We start from the raw sequence: 18407 nt of genomic DNA on the forward strand, positions 1-18407 counted from the left end.
TGGGAATGACTAATTGAAGAGAATGGAATCAGATACATCGTCAAAAAGGACATTTCAAGATCTGTCCTAAGCTACAACACTGTCAGTGATAGGATAATATCCATATGCCTACAAGGAAGACCAGTTAATATGACTATTAATCAAATTTATGAAGCAACCACTAATGTGAAAGATGAGGAAATTGAATATTTTTACCAACTCCTGCAGTCTGAAATTGATCAAGTATGCAATCAAGATGCATCGGTAATTACTGGTGATTGGAATGTGAAAGTTAGAAACAAGGATCTGTGGTTGGAAAATACAGCCTTGGTGATAGAAACGATGCTGGAGATTGCGTGATAGAATTTTGCAAGACTAATGACTTCTTCATTGCAAATACCTTTCTTCAATAACATAAATGGCTACTCTTCACATGGACCTCAGTGGATGGAGAACACAGAAATTAAATCAACTACACTTGTGGAGACAATAGTAAAGCTCAATATTACCAGTCAGAACAAGGCCAGGGACCAGCTGGGGAACACACCATCAATTGCTCATATGCAAGTTCAAGTTGACACTGAAGAAAATTAGAACAAGTCTACAAGAGCCAAAGTACGACCTTAAGTATATCCCACCTGTATTTAGAGACCATCTCAGGAGTAGATTTGACACATCGAGCACTGAAGACTAGATGTGTTGTGGAAGGACATCATACGTGAAGAAAGCGAAAGGTTATTTAAAAAGACAGGAGAGAAAGAAAAGACATAAATGGTTGTCAGAAGAGGCTCAGAAACTTTCTCTTGAATGTCGAGTAGCTAAAGAAGTAAAAGAACTGAAGATTTCAGAGGGTGGCTCGAGAAGACAAAGTATTATGACATGTGCAAAGACCTAGAGTTAGAAAATGAAAAGAGAAGAACACGACATTTTTCAAGTTGAAAGAACTGAACAAAAAATTCAAGCCTTGAGTTGAAATTTTGAAGGATTCTGTGGGCAAAATATTGAATGACACGGGAAGCATCAAAAGCAGATGGAAGGAATACAGAGTCACTGTACCAAAAAGAACTGGTTGATGTTCAACCATTTCAGGAGGTAGCCTATAATAAAAAACCGATGGTATTGTAGGAAGAAGTCCAAGCTCCACTGAAGCCATTGATGAAAAACAAGGCTCCAGGAATTGACAGAATACCAATGGTAATGTTTCAGCAAACTGAGAGCACTGGAGGTGCTCACTCACCCATGCCAAGAAATTTGGAAGAGAGCTACCTGGACAGCCAACTGGAAGAGATCCATATTTGCGCCCATATCAAAGAAAGGTGATCCAACAGAATGGGTCAGTTATCAAACAATATCAATATACGTGCAGGTAAAATTTTGCTAAAGATCATTCAGAAGCGGTTGCAGCAGAACATCAACAGGAAACTGCCAGAAATTCAAGCTGGTTTCAGAAGAGGACGTGGAACCAGGGATATCACTGGTGATGTCAGATGTATCCTGGCTGAAAGCAGAGAGTACCAAAAAGGTGCATATCTGTGTTCTGTTGACTATGCAAAGGTATTCAACTCTGTGGATCATACCTAATTATGGATATCACTGAAAGAATGGGAATTCCAGAACACTTAATTGTGCTCATGCAGAACCTGTACATAAACCAAGAGGCAGTTGTTTAAACAGAGCAAGGGAATACTGCATGGTTTAAAATCAAGAAAGGTGTGTGTCATGGTTGCATCCTTTCATCATACTTACTGTATGCTGAGCAAATACTCTGAGAAGCTGATATATGAAGAAAAATATGGCATCGGGATTGGGGGAAGACTCATTAACAACCTTCAATATGCAGTTGACACAGCCTTGCTTGCTGAAAGCGAAGAGGACTTGAAGCACTTACCTATAAAGATCAAAGACTACAGCCTTCAGTATGGATAATACCTCAACATAAAACAAAAATCCTCACAGCTGGACCAATAAGCAACGTCATGATAAATGGAGCAAACATTGACGTTGTCAAGAATTTCATTTTACTTGGATCCACAATCAATGCCCATGGAAGCAGTAGTCAGGAAATCAAAAGATGTATTGCATTGGGCAAATCTACTGCGAAAGACCTCTTTAAAGTGTTCAAAAGGAAAGATAACACTTTAAGGTCTAAAGTGCACGTGACCCAAGCCATAGTATTTTCAGTTGGCTCCTATCTATGCAAAAACTGGACAATGAATGTGAATGCCGATCTAGGGAAGACCAAAGAAGAATTGATGCTTTTGTATTATGGTGTTGCAGAAGAATATTGAATATAACCGTTCACTGTCAGAAGAACAAACTAGCCTGTCTGGAAAGAAATACAGCCAGAATGTTCTTTGGAAGCAAGAATGGCTAGACTTAGTCTCACGTATTTTCAATATGTTATCAGGAGAGACCAGTCCCTGGAGAAAGACATCATGCTTGGTAGAGGGTCAGCGAAAACAAGGCAGAGCCTTAACGAGATGAACTGACACAGTGCTTACAACAATGGGCTCAAACATAAGGATTACAAGGATGGCGCAGGACCGGGCAGTGTTTTGTTTAGCTGTACATAGGGTCGCTATGAGTCAAAACCAGCTTGACAACACCTAAGAACAACAGTCTTGTGGTTTGGAATGGAAACCTTACTTTGAACATTATTTTCCCACATATTTTTCCAGTCTTTGTGTTTTGTCAGGCTCAACATGTGGAGAGACGTCATGTAAATGATGCCACCAGTTGAACAGAAATCTTCTGCAATGGTTCTAAACACAGGGTGACCCTCTCCTCGCCCCAGCAGCTTTTTCCAAGAGCTCCCCCAGCTCCTCCCTGCTTATGTATCTGTAACCTTTGAGCTCCTTGGGATCTGGATTCACATAAGGTGTTACCTCACAGAGGGTAACTAATTTCATTTTCTCCCCAGATTTCATCTGATTGAGTCTTCTGGTAAATTTGATTCATAAAAATTGTGTCTGTTGTGGAAGTCTGTGACAGAAATTAATTCAATTAGGGAGAAAGATTTTAGAAAGCATTTTTCCCCCCCAAAAATACTGTATTTTTTGCAAATAATGTACCCATGTAAATAGTGTGCTCACACATGTAAATAGCACGCCTAAGAAAATCATGCCAAAGGGGTTCTGTGGTTGACAAAATATGTATAATGTGCACATTATTTGTGTAAAAATATGGTATTCAGTACTGTGCTGTTTTTAGTGACCCCATGTGTGCAGAGTAGAACGGCTCCGTAGGGTTTTCTTGGCTGTTATTGGAAGCAGATGTGTTACTGTGTGACACATGAATCCCTGTGAGTTGGAATCAACTCCACACGAACAACAACAACTATAGAAGTCATAGTTTTTGGCCTTGATACTTCCATTTTGTTGTGTACACAGTGAAAATTATATGGACACAGAACATGAGAAATGGTATAACAAATTGAGGAGCAAAGCTCTGTGGAGCATTGTCTTGGTTATCTAGTGCTGCTGTAACAAATACCACAAGTAGATGGCTTTAACAAACAAATTTATTCTCTCACAGATTAAGAGGCTAGAAGTCCGATTTCAGGACACCAGCTCCAGGGGAAGATTTTTTCTGTCAGCTGTTGGGGAGGGTCCTTGTCCCCTGGTTTAGGAACTTCTCAGCACAGGAAGGTCCTTGTGCTCTGGTTTAGGGCCCTGGGTCCAAAGAACGTGCTTTGCTCCTGGCTCTTCTTGCTTGGTGTAATGCGGATCCTCTCCTCTCTGCTTGCTTCTCTCTTTTATATCTCAAAAGGTATTGACTTAAGATACAACTTAATCCTGTAGATTATGTCTTGCCTCATTAACATAACTGTCTCTAATCCTGCCTTCTTAACGTCTTAGATGTTAGGATTTTCAACACGGGAAAATTACATCAGATCACAAAATGGAGGATGACCACACAATACTGGGAATCATGGCCTAGCCAAGTTAACACACATTTTCAGGGGAGACGGTTCAATCCATAACAAGCATTTACACACTGATTTCCTAGAAGAGTCTCGTTAGTATAGCCTGTGTTTTCACAGATGATCGTGTGAGTCAGACTGGCTGCTGTTCAACAAGGAAGCTATGTTTATTTTAGAAGTAAATGCCCTCAGCATCCACTCCCTATTTAATAACATCTAGTCGAAACATATTTTCATGTGATAACAAGTAGGTAATTGAAATTCACAAACATTTCTAAAAGCTCATTTCAGTCCCAGAGTTATATCTGTCTTCCTAGACTTTTCATCAGGATTAAGTGTCTGGACAAACTTTTATAAATGTTAGTAAACTTTTATGAAAAGAATAAGCAGCAAGTGGCCCTTGCACTGTTTCATTCAAAATACTCAAGACACTCTCCTGACTCCACTGGCGTCTTGTTCTTCCAGTTTCCATAAGTTGTATAATGGATGACTAGAACAACTGAAAAAAAATGTATAAAGCACCTAGTTCTAGTGTGAATTCCTTTTTGTTGAATGGAGTAACTTTCTTCTTAGGCAATTCTCAGCAGATGTAATAGAATTAATTTTGAAGTGGTTGACTTTTCAACATCTTATCATTAGTTCATCTTCTTAGTTCTTGGCCACAGTATTCACATTAAACTGTCAATTCCTTAGAACTACAAAGTCCTTAGTATCTTTTATTGTCCCCAAATCTGCATTTCTAAAACAAATGAATTCCCAAAAGCCCTTGTAAAAATTGTAAAATTCCTGTAATTTAACTTCCTTCCGTTGTCTGATAATGATGGTTTTGCTTTCCAAAAACAAAGTTGTACATGGGTTTGCTAACTAGTCAAGTCTTCAGATGTCCTAAACGAAAAGCAAGTTTGAAGCCAATAGCTTATTCGATAAACTCCAATGAATAGACTTACCTGGAAAAGTGTATTTTTTGTCTGATGTCTCCTGTACCAAGATTTGGTCATTCAGGCTGAGCCAACACAGTGCTATAGACAGAAGCACCATGCCGTCCATCTGCAGTGAAGACCCAAAAAAATGAAGTAAACAGATAGAAACATCAATCCTGACACCCTGAGAATTAAATGAAAGGATAAAGAACTCAGTCAAGCACTGAATGGAATAAGAAACTGACAAAAGAACAGAGAATGAGGAGAGCTGCGGAGTGGAGGTCCCCTACCAGATAAAGCAGCACAGGTTTGCCATCTTGGACAAAAGCCACCAAGGAATGCAAACAAGTTTAGAAGGCAACTTCACAGAGCTCGCAACAGGAGACAGAGCACCCAATAACCAGGGATACACACTTTCCCACCCCCCACCTTTCTTCCCTCTACACAACCTCTGCTGCTTTCCAAAGGGGCCAAGGTTGCTTGGCCAGAAAGACACTGACTCTAAGCTGCCTGGATCTACTCCGCCCCCACCTGCTGCCTCCTTCAGCACCATATTTTTTTGTTGTTATTTATTTTAATTTTTTTTACTTTTTTGGTTGCTTCTTTGTCTCTCCCTTCCTTTCGTTTTTCCTGCACAGCCAGCCCCATGTACCATCCACTCCCCTTCTTGATGGGCTGTGCCACACCGCTAGGCTAGACAGCCACCAGCACATGGCCTCCTTTGGTCTAAGCTGCCCCCACCGGTAGGCTCCCTCTGTCATGTTTTTCTGCTTTCTTCTCCCTTCTTTTCCTTTCTCCTGCCAACCTAGCCTTGTGCGCCTCTCACGCCCCTTCTTGAAGGGCCGCGCTGCACCACTCAGCAAGAGAGTCACTGGAACACAGCCTCCCCATGTCTGCTCCACTTTCGCTAACCGGCTCCCTCAGTGCCATTTTTTTGTTTTGTTTTTTATGTTGTTTCGTTCCTCTCTCCCCTTCCTTACCTTTCCCTCACGCAACTAGTCCTGTGCACCTATCCTGTTCTCGGCAGGCTGTGCTGTACCACTGAGCTAGACAGCCTCTGGCACACCGCCTCCATGGGCCTGCACCACCCCCCCAGGCCAGCTCAGTGCCACATTTTTTATTTTTCTGCTTTTCAGTTTTCTTTCTTCCTCCCACCTAGGCCCTGTGCTGCCTCTGTACCTTCCTGACGGGCAGCGCTGTGCCACCAGTGAGAGAACATCAGCTTACTGCCACCCACAATGGCCAGCTCTCCAAGCACCCTATTTATTTTTGTTGTGGTGGTGGTTGTTGTTTCTTCTCTTTCACTTCTTTCCTTTCCTTTGTCCTGACACCTAACCCTATGCACCGCTCACATGCCTTCTCAACAGTCTGAGCCACACCACTCAGCTAGAGAGACACCAGCACATGGTCTTGCCGCATCTGCCCCACTGCCACCCACGGAATCCTACCACACCATCATTTTATTTACTTTTTCTTTTTTCCTTCATTTATTTTGCTTTTTTTTTGCTTCTGTTTGTCTTCTTTCTCTCACCCACATAGCACTGCACATCACATCCTCTCGCTTCCCCACTGCCTATCTAAATCGAACACTGAGCGCTGCACCAGAATGGCACCAGCACAGCTCCCCAGCCCCCCAGATCCTGCCCTGCACTGTCCCCCAGCCCTGCTTCGTCAGATACCAGTATCAATATCAAAATGTGAAAACACAGAACATGGTGGCTCTAAAATGCAACCAAAATAAAACAGCAGATGACCTTCTGGTAGAAGAAAAGACACTGGAACTACCAGATAAGAAATTCGAAACTCTAATATTCAGGGCTCTCCAAGAGATTAGGAAAGAGATGAAGGAAAATGCAGACAAAAATAAGGAAAAAATAGACAAAATCATGGAAAATACAGACAAAACCAGAAAACACAGAAAAAGCAATGGGAGAATTCAGAAAAATGATTCAGGAACGAAATATCAAACAACTAGAAATAATATAAAAGCAATTAGAAATCCAAGAGATAAACAACATGACATGAGAAGGCAACATGGCTAACGCAGCACAAACACATCGTCTTAGACCCACCGGCCATGAAGAGTGATGGACAGTGAGTGTGAAAAGGCAACTTCACGGAGCTCCCAGCAGGAGACAGGACTTGGTAAGCAGGATACACACTCCCCTCTGTGTGGCCTCCGTCATTCTCTGGTGGGCTGCAGTACTTGGCCGGAGAGATGCTGGCTCTTTGCCACTTGAATATGCCCTGCCCCACCAGCTGGTTCCCTCAGTGCATTTTTTTTTTTAATTAACTTTTATTAAGCTTCAAGTGAACATTTACAAATCCAATCAGTCTGTCACATATAAGTGTACATACATCTTACTCCATACTCCCACTTGCTCTCCCCCTATTGAGTCAGCCCTTTCAGTCTCTCCTTTCGTGACAATTTTGCCAGCTTCCTTCTCTCTCTATCCTCCCATCCCCCCTCCAGACAAGAGTTGCCAACACACTCTCAAGTGACCACCTGATATAATTAGCTCACTCTTCATCAGCATCTCTCTCCCACCCGCTGACCAGTCCCTTTCATGCCTGATGAATTGTCTTCGGGGATGGTTCCCGTCCTGTGCCAACAGAAGGTCTGGGGAGCATGACCGCCGGGATTCCTCTAGTCTCAGTCAGACCATTAAGTTTGGTCTTTTTATGAGAATTTGGGGTCTGCATCCCACTGATCTCCCGCTCCCTCAGGAGTTCTCTGTTGTGCATCGATTGTGGCCAGGCACCAACTAGTTCTTCTGGTCTCAGGATGATGTAGGTCTCTGGTTCATGTGGCCCTTTCTGTCTCTTGGGCTCTTAGTTATCGTGTGACCTTGGTGTTCTTCATTTTCCTTTGCTCCAGGTGGGTTGAGACCAATTGATGCATCTTAGATGGCCGCTTGTTAGCATTTAAGACCCCAGACGCCACATTTCAAAGTGGGATGCAGAATGTTTTCATACTAGAATTATTTTGCCAATTGACTTAGAAGTCCCCTCAAACCATGTTCCCCAGACCCCCGCCCCTGCTCCACTGACCTTTGGAGCATTCATTTTATCCCGGAAACTTCTTTGCTTTTGGTCCAGTCCAATTGAGCTGACCTTCCATGTATTGAGTGTTGTCTTTCCCTTCACCCAAAGCAGTTCTTATTTACTGATTAATCAATAAAAAACCCTCTCCCTCCCTCCCTCCCCCGTTTGTAACCACAAAAGTATGTGTTCTTCTCAGTTTTTACTATTTCTCAAGATCTTATAATAGTGGTCTTATACAATATTTGTCCTTTTGCCTCTGACTAATTTCGCTCAGCATAATGCCTTCCAGGTTCCTCCATGTTATGAAATGTTTCAGAGATTCGTCACTGTTCTTTATCGATGCATAGTATTCCATTGTGTGAATATACCACAATTTATTTACCCATTCATCCGTTGATGGACACCTTGGTTGCCTCCAGCTTTTTGCTATCGTAAACAGAGCTGCAATAAACATGGGTGTGCATATATCTGTTTGTGTGAAGGCTCTTGTATCTCTAGGGTATATTCCGAGGAGTGGGATTTCTGGGTTGTATGGTAGTTCTATTTTTAACTGTTGAAGATAATGCCAGATAGGTTTCCAAAGTGCTTGTACCATTTTACATTCCCACCAGCAGTGTATAAGAGTTCCAATCTCTCCGCAGCCTCTCCAACATTTATTATTTTTCGTTTTTTGGATTAATGCCAGCCTTGTTGGTGTGAGATGGAATCTCATCGTAGTTTTAATTTGCATTTTTTTTTTTTTTAATGGCTAATGATAGAGAGCATTTTCTCATGTATCTGTTGGCTGCCTGAATATCTTCTTTAGTGAAATGTGTGTTCATATCCTTTGCCCACTTCTTGATTGGGTTGTTTGTTTGTCTTTTTGTGGTTGAGTTTTGACAGAATCATGTAGATTTTAGAGATCAGGTGCTGGTCTGAGATGTCATAGCTGAAAATTCTTTCCCAATCTGTAGGTGGTCTTTTTACTCTTTTGGTGAAGTCTATGGATGAGCATAGGTGTTTGATTTTTAGGAGCTCCCAGTTATCGGGTTTCTCTTCATCATTTTTGGTAATGTTTTGTATTCTGTTTATACCTTGTATTAGGGCTCCTAGGGTTCTCCCTATTTTTTCTTCCATGATCTTTATCGTTTTAGTCTTTATGTTTAGGTCTTTGATCCACTTGGAGTTAGTTTTTGTGCATGGTGTGAGGTATGGGTCCTGTTTCATTTTTTTGCAAATGGATATCCAGTTATGCCAGCACCATTTGTTAAAAAGACTATCTTTTCCCCAACTAACTGACACTGGTCCTTTGTAAAATATCAGCTGCTCATACGTGGATGGATTTATATCTGGGTTCTCAATTCTGTTCCATTGGTCTATGTGCCTGTTGTACCAGTACCAGGCTGTTTTGACTACTGTGGCTGTATAATAGGTTCTGAAGTCAGGTAGAGTGAGGCCTCCCACTTTCTTCTTCTTTTTCAGTAATGCTTTGCTTCTCCGGGGCTTCTTTCCCTTCCATATGAAATTGGTGATTTGTTTCTCTATCCCCTTAAAATATGACATTGGAATTTGGATCGGAAGTGCGTTAAATGTATAGATGGCTTTTGGTAGAATAGACATTTTTACTATGTGAAGTCTTCCTATCCATGAGCAAGGTATGTTTTTCCACTTAAGTATGTCCTTTTGAATTTCTTGTAGTAGAGCTTTGTAGTTTTCTTTGTATAGGTCTTTTACATCCTTGTTTTTTTTTTTTTTTATTTTATCTTCTTGGGGGCTACTGTGAATGGTATTGATTTGGTTATTTCCTCTTCGGTGTTCTTTTTGTTGATGTAGAGGAATCCAAGTGATTTTTGTATGTTTATTTTATAACCTGAGACTCTGCCAAACTCTTCTATTAGTTTCAGTAGTTTTCTGGAGGATTCCTTAGGGTTTTCTGTGTATAAGATCATGTCAATGGAAATAGTGATAACTTTACTTCCTCCTTGCCAATCCGGATGCCCTTTATTTCTTTGTCGAGCCTGATTGCCCTGGCTAGGGCTTCAAGTACGATGTTGAATAAGAGCGGTGATACAGGGCATCCTTGTCTGGTTCCTGTTCTCAAGGGAAATGCTTTCAGGTTCTCTCCATTTAGAGTGATATTGGCTGTTGGCTTTGCATAGATGCCCTTTATTATGTTGAGGAATTTTCCTTCAATTCCTATTTTGGTAAGAGTTTTTATCATAAATGGGTGTTGGACTTTGTCAAATGCCTTTTCTGCATCAATTGATAATAAGATCATGTGGTTTTTATCTTTTGTTTTATTTATGTGATGGATTACATTAATGGTTTTTCTGATATTAAACCAGCCTTGCATACCTGGTATAAATCCCACTTGATCATGGTGAATTATTTTTTTGATGTGTTGTTGGATTCTATTGGCTAGAATTTTGTTGAGGATTTTTGCATCTATGTTCATGAGGGATATAGGTCTATAATTTTCTTTTTTTGTAATGTCTTTACCTGGTTTTGGTATCAGGGAGATGGTGGCTTCATAGAATGAGTTGGGTAGTATTCCGTCTTTTTCTATGCTTTGAAATACCTTCAGTAGTAGTGGTGTTAACTCTTCTCTGAAAGTTTGGTAGAACTCTGCAGTGAAGCCATCCGGGCCAGGGCTTTTTTTTGTTGGAAGTTTTTTGATTACCGTTTCAATCTCTTTTTTTGTTATGGGTCTATTTAGTTGTTCTACTTCTGAATGTGTTAGTTTAGGTAGGTAGTGTTTTTCCAAGAATTCATCCATTTCTTCTAGGTTTTCAAATTTGTTAGAGTACAATTTTTCATAGTAATCTGAAATAATTCTTTTAATTTCATTTGGTTCTGTTGTGATGTGGTCCTTCTCGTTTCTTATTCGGGTTATTTGTTTCCTTTCCTGTATTTCTTTAGTCAGTCTAGCCAATGGTTTATCAATTTTGTTAATTTTTTCAAAGAACCAGCTTTTGGCTTTGTTAATTCTTTCAATTGTTTTTCTGTTCTCTAATTCATTTAGTTCAGCTCTAATTTTTATTATTTGTTTTCTTCTGGTGCCTGATGGGTTCTTTTGTTGCTCACTTTCTATTTGTTCAAGTTGTCGGGACAGTTCTCTGCTTTTGGCTCTTTCTTCTTTTTGTATGTGTGCATTTATCGATATAAATTGGCCTCTGAGCACTGCTTTTGCTGTGTCTCAGAGGTTTTGATAGGAAGTATTTTCATTCTCATTGCATTCTATGAATTTCCTTATTCCCTCCTTGATGTCTTCTATAACCCAGTCTTTTTTCAGGAGGGTATTGTTCATTTTCCAAGTATTTGATTTTTTTTCCCTAGTTTTTCTGTTATTGATTTCTAGTTTTATTGCCTTGTGGTCTGAGAAGATGCTTTGTAATATTTCGATGTTTTATGACCTAATATGTGGTCTATTCTAGAGAACGTTCCATGTGCGCTAGAAAAAAAAGTATACTTTGCAGCAGTTGGGTGGAGAATTCTGTATAAGTCAATGAGGTCAAGTTGGTTGATTGTTGTAAGTAGGTCTTCCGTGTCTCTATTGAGCTTCTTAGTGGATGTCCTGTCCTTCTCTGAAAGTGGTGTGTTGAAGTCTCCTACTATAATTGTGGAGGTGTCTATCTCACTTTTCAATTCTGTTAAAATTTGATTTGTGTATCTTGCAGCCCTGTCATTGGGTGCATAAATATTTAATATGGTTATGTCTTCCTGATCAATTGTCCCTTTTATCATTATATAGTGTCCTTCTTTATCCTTTGTGGTGGATTTAAGTCTAAAGTCTATTTTGTCAGAAATTAATATTGCTACTCCTGCTCTTTTTTGCTTGTTGTTTGCTTGATATATTTTTTTCCATCCTTTGAGTTTTAGTTTGTTTGTGTCTCTAAGTCTAAGGTGTGTCTCTTGTAGGCAGCATATAGATGGGTCGTGTTTCTTTATCCAGTCCGTGACTCTCTGTCTCTTTATTGGTGCATTTAGTCCATTTACATTCAGCGTTAATTATAGATAAATAAGTTTTTAGTGCTGTCATTTTGATGCCTTTTCATGTGTGTTGTTGGCAATTTCGTTTTTCCACATACTTTTTTGTGCTGAGACGTTTTTCTTAGTAAATTGTGAGATCCTCATTTTCATAGTGTTTGACTTTATGTTAGTTGAGTTGTTAACGTTTTTCTTGGCTTTTATCTTGAGTTATGGAGTTGTTATACCTTTTTGTGGTTACCTTATTATTTACCCCTATTTTTCTAAGTAAAAACCCAACTTGTATCATACTATATCGCCTTGTATCACTCTCCATCTGGCAGTTCAATGCCTCCTGTATTTAGTCCCTCTTTTTGATTATTGTGATCTTTTACCTATTGACTTCCATGATTCCCTGTTATGTGTATTATTATTTTTTTTTAATTAATCTTAATTTGTTTGTTTTTGTGATTTCCCTATTTGAGTTGATATCAGGACGTTCTGTTTTGTGACCTTGTATTGTGCTGGTATCTGATATTATTGGTTTTCTGACCAAACAATATCCTTTAGTATTTCTTGTAGCTTTGGTTTGGTTTTTGCAAATTCTCTAAACTTGTGTTTATCTTTAAATATCTTAATTTCGCCTCCATATTTCAGAGAGAGTTTTGCTGTACGTATGATCCTTGGCTGGCAGGTTTTCTCCTTCAGTGCTCTGTATATGTCGTCCCATTGCCTTCTTGCCTGCATGGTTTCTGCTGAGCAGCCTGAACTTATTCTTATTGATTCTCCCTTTTCTCCCTGGCTGCTTTTAAAATTTTCTGTTTATCTTTGGTTTTGGCGAGTTTGATGATAATATGTCTTGGTGTTTTTCTTTTTGGATCAATCTTAAATGGGGTTCGATGAGCATCTTGGATAGATATCCTTTCATCTTTCATGATGTCAGGGAAGTTTTCTGTCAGGAGTTCTTCAACTATTTTCTCTGTGTTTTCTGTCCCCCCTCCCTGTTCTGGGACTCCAATCCCCCGCAAGTTATCCTTCTTGATAGAGTCCCACATGATTCTTAGGTTTTCTTCATTTTTTTAAATTCTTTTATCTGATTTTTTTTCAGCTGTGTTGGTGTTGATTCCCTGGTCCTCCAGATGTCCCAGTCTGCATTCTAATTGCTTGAGTCTGCTCCTCTGACTTCCTATTGCGTTGTCTAATTCTGTAATTTTATTGTTAATCTTTTGGATTTCTACATGCTGTCTCTCCATGGATTCTTGCAACTTACTAATTTTTCCACTATGTTCTTGAATAATCTTTTTGAGTTCTTCAACAGTTTTATCAGTGTGTTCCTTGGCTTTTTCTGCAGTTTGCCTTATTTCGTTTGTGATGTCTTGAAGCATTCTGTAAATTAGTTTTTTATATTCTTTATCTGATAATTCCAGGACTGTATCTTCGTTTGGGAAAGATTTTGATTCTTTTGTTTGGGGGGTTGGAGAAGCTGTCGTGGTCTGCTTCTTTACGTGGTTTGATATGGACTGCTGTCTCCGAGCCATCACTGGGAAACTAGTTTTTCCAGAAAATCCGCTGACTGGTACGCTGGCTCCAGGCTCTGAGAACAATCACTGCCTCCCCGTATTTGTTCGTTCTCCGTCTCTAAATCTGTGTTTGTTGTTCAGAGTTCGTAGATTGTTATGTATGTGATCGATTCACTTGTTTTTCCGAGTCTTTGTTGCAAGAGGGATCCGCAGTAGCGTCCACATAGTCCGCCATCTTGGCCCCGCCTCCTTTTTTTTTTTTGATATGTTTTGGCTTCTTTTTGTTTCTTCTCTTTCTCACCTCCTTCCTTCCATTTCTCCCACCTAGCTGGCGCTATGTGCCATCTCCACTCCTTCTTGATGGGCAAGCCGCACTGCTCAAATGGGCTTCCTCGGGGCATTTTTTTTCCTGGTTTTTAACACTCTGTACCTTCCTTTCTTTCTCCAGGTACTGACTGTCTCCATCATGTTTTGATGGGCTGAGCCTTGCTGCTTGGCTAGCAACTGCCGGCACACAGCTTTCCCAGTCCATGCCACTATGCCAGTGGACACCCCCGGGCATATTTTTTTCTAGCTGTCCCTGTATGCCATCTCTGCTCCTTCTTGAGTGCAAGCTGTGCCACTCCCCCCGTATGCCATCTCCGCTCCTTCTTGACTGCAAGCTGTGCTGCTCAGCTGGACTCCCTCGGTGTATTTTTTTTTTTTTGCTCAGTTGCTTGTCTCTATCTTCCTTTCCTTTCTCCCGACCACCCGGCTGCATGTGCTGTCTCTGCACCATTTTGACAGGTTGTGGCACACCCCTTGGCTGGGGAGCCGGAGACCAATGGCTTCCTGAGTCTGCACCACTATGCAGGGGCTTTCTTGGGGCATTTTCTTTTCTTTCTTTTCTCGTGGTTTCTTGTCTGTCTGGACCATCCTTCTTTTCTTTTCCCCCACCACTTGGTTGTTTGTGCCATCTACACCACTTTTTAGACAGACTGTGCCATTCCACTCAGCTGGGAAGCCACCGGAACACAGGTTTCCTGGTCTGTGCCACCACACTGGTGGGCTCTCTCAGGGCATTTTTTTTTCTCAGTTTCTTATCACTGCATTTCTTCCTTTCTCCTGACCACCTGACTGCATGTGCCTTTTTTCTTTCAGTTTCTTATTTCTCTCTCCATTCCTTCCTTTCCTTTCCAACCACCTAGCTGCATGTGACGTCTCAGCCACTTGATGGGCTGTGCCACACTGCCTGGCTAGAAAGCCACTGGCACACAGCTTCCCTGTGTCCATGCCAGTCCACCAGCAGGCTCCCTCTGCACAATTTTTTTAAACATTAGAAAATCAATCAACATAATTTACCACATAAATAAAATAATCACATGATCATCTCAATAGATGCAGAAAAGGCATTCAAAAGTCTAACACTCATTCTTGATAAAAATTCTCAATAAAATAGGTATAGAAGGGAAATTCCTCAACATAATAAAGGTCATCTACACAAAACCAATGGAAACCCTGGTGGCATAGTGGTTTAGTGCTACCACTGCTAACCAAAAGGTTGGCAGTTTGAATCCACCAGGTGCTCCTTGGAAACTATGGGGCAGCTCTACCCTGTCCTACAGGGTTGCTAGGAGTCAGATTTGACTCGACGGCAGTGGGTTTTCTTTTTTTTTAATGGTTTATACAAAACCAACAGCCAACATCGTTCTTAATGGAGAGAAGATGAAAACATTTTCCTTGAGAACAGGAACAAGACAAGGATGCCCTTTATCACCACTCCTATTTAACGTTGTGCTGGAAGCCCTAGCTAGAGCAATAAGGCAAGAAAAAGAAAGGGCATCTAAGTTGGTAAGGAAGAAGTAAAACTGTCACTGTTTGCAGATGATATGATAGTATACATAGAAAACCCAAAAGACTCCACGAGAAAACCACTGGAACTAATAGAAAGATTCAGCAGACTAGCAGGATACAAGATAAACAAAAATTAGTTGGATTCCTATACGCCAACAAAGAGAATTAGGAAAAGGAAATCAGGAAAACAGTACCATTTATAATAAGCCCTAAAAAAATGAAATAGGAATAAATCTACTTAGGGATGTAAAATACCTATATGAGGAAAACTACAAAAAAAAAAAATACTTCAAGAAACCAAAGGAGACTTACATAAATGGAAAAACATCCCATGCTCATGGATAGGTAAACTCAACATTGTGAAAATGTCAATTTTACCCAAAGCAATCTACAAATACAATGCAATCCTGATCCAAATACCCATGGCATTTTTTTTAAAGAGAGGAAAAAACTAATCTTAACTTTATATGGAAAGGGAAGAAGCCCTAAATAAGTAAAACACTACTGAAGAATAAAGTAGGAGGACTTGTACTACCTAAGCTCAGAACCTACTATACAGCTATGGTACTCAAAACAGCCTGGTACTGGTACAACAACTGACCAATGGAACAGAATTGAGAACTCAGACGTAATTCCAACCACTTGCTGTCACCTAATCTTCGACAAAGGCCCAAAGCCCACCAAATAGGGCAAAGTCAGTCTTTTAAAAAAATGGTGCTGGCAAAACTGGATGTCCATCTGCAAAAAATGAAAAAAGGATCCATGCATCACACCATATACAAAACTATTTCAAAATGGATCAAAGACTTAAATATAAAATCAAAAACTATAATACAGATCAAAGAAGAAAAAATAGGGTCAACGCTAAGGCCCTAATGGCATAAACAGGATACAAATGATAACCATGCGAAAACACCAGAAGATGAAGTAGATAACTGGGCTCCTCTAAAAATTAAAAACTTATGCTCATCAAAAGACTTTACCAAAAGAGTAAAAAGAGAACTTACACAGACTGGGAAAAAAATTGTGGCTATGACAAATCAGATAAAGGTACAATCTCTAAAATTTATAGGAAAATCCAACACCTCTACAACAAAAAGACAAATAATCCAATTAAAAAATGGGCAAGGGATATGAACAGACAGTTCACCAAAGAGGACATTCAAGTGGCTAACAGACACATGAGGAAATGCTTACAATCACTGGCCATTAGAGAAATGCAAATCAAAATTACATTGAGATACCATTACACCCCAACATCACTGACATGAATAAAGAAAAAAAAGCAAATGCTGGAGGGGCTTCAGGGTATTGGAATTCTTATGCACTGCTGATGGTAATGCAAAATGGTAAAAATCATTTTGGAAAATGATACGGCACTTCTTTAGAAAGCTAGAAATAGAAATACCATATGATCCAGCAATCCTACTCCTAAGAATACACCTTAGAGAAGTAAGACCCATCACATGAATAGATATGCACACCTATGTTCATTGCAGCATTATTCACAGTAGCAAAAAGATGGAACCAACCTAAGTGCCTATCAACAGATGAATGGATAAACAAACTGGGGTACATACACACAATGGAAGACTACGCAAGATAAAGAATGATGGATCTTTGAAACATCACACAACATGGATGAATCTGGAGGGCATTATGCTGAGTGAAATAAGACAATCACAAAACGACAAATACCATATGAGACCACTGTGATAAAAACTCATGAAAAGGTTTTCACACAGAAAGATACAATCTTTGATGGTGACGAGAGAGGGAAGTGGGGAGAGAAAAACACTAACTAGACAATAGGTAAGTGGTAACTTTGGCAAAGGGTAAAACAGTACAAAATACTGGGGAAGCCAAAAGAACTTGACCAAGGCGAGGTCATGGAGGTTTCATAGACACATTGAAACTCCCTGATGGACCAAATTACTATGCTGAGGGTTGGGGGACCATGGTCTCAAGGGCCATCTAGCTCAATTAGCATAATATAGTTTATAAAGAAAATGTTCTACATTTTACTTTGGTGAGTAGCGTTTGAGGTCTTAAAAGCTTGTGAGTGGCCCTTTAAGGTACTCTATTGGTCCCACCCCTTCTGGAGCAGGGGAGAATGAAGAAAACCAAAGACATAAGGGAAGGATTAGTACAAAGTACTAAAGAACCACAATTACCACAGCCTCCACCACACTGAATCCAGCACAATGAGACGGTGGATTCACCATCTACTGCTCTGACAGGGATTGCAATGGAGAGTCCTGGACAGAGCTGGAAAAAAATATAGAACAAAATTCAAATTCACAATAGAAGACCAGACTTACCAGTCTGACGGAGACTGGAGGAAACGCCAAGAGTATGGACCCCGGACACCCTTTGACTCAGTAATGAAATCTCTCCCGAGGTTCACTCTTCAGCCTAAATTTAGACAGGTCCATAAAACAAAATGAGACTAAATGGGCACAGCAGCCCAGGGGCAAGGATGAGAAGGTAGGAGGGGACAGCAAAGCTGATAACGTGAGACCCAAAGTCAAGAGGGGGAAAGTGTTGACAAGTCATAGGGTTGGCAACCAATGTAACAAAAAAATGTGTATTAATTGTTTAATGAGGAACTAATTTGCTTTCTAAACCTTCATCTAAAGCACAATTTAAAAAAAAAGAAAATTTACTGTTTAGAATAGAGAAAGAGTGACTACAAAGTGTCATTAAAAAGAAACTCAGCTGGAAAAAAGTTGGCCAAATATATAAACTGGAAATTCATAGAAGGAAAATTTCCAAAGGTTAATTAGAACACAAAATCTGGTGGTGCAGTGGTTAATAGCTACAGCTGCTAACCAAAATGTTGGCAGTTGGAGTCCACCAGCTGCTCCTTGAAAACCCTGTGGTCAGTTCTACTCTGTCCGATAGGGTCGTTATGAGTCAGAATCGACTTCAACACAACAGTAATTGGTTTTTTGGTTTTAGGTATCAAAAAATACCAATTACAACGACAAGACATATCACATTGTGTTAAGTCGGTTCTGACTCATAGCCACCCTATCTATGGGCAATGGAATGAAACACTTCCTGGTCCTGAGCCATTCTCACAATCGTTGTTATGCTAGAGCACATTGTTGCAGCCACTGTGTCAATCCATCTTGTTGAGGGTCTTCCTCTTTCTCCCTGGCCCTCTGCTTTATCAAGCATGATGTTCTTCTGCAGGGGCTGAACTCGCCTAATAACATGTCTGAAGTATGAGAAGATGTA

The sequence above is a fragment of the Loxodonta africana genome, chromosome 4 (assembly GCF_030014295.1).
Source record: "Loxodonta africana isolate mLoxAfr1 chromosome 4, mLoxAfr1.hap2, whole genome shotgun sequence".
Taxonomy (NCBI): Eukaryota; Metazoa; Chordata; class Mammalia; order Proboscidea; family Elephantidae; genus Loxodonta; species Loxodonta africana.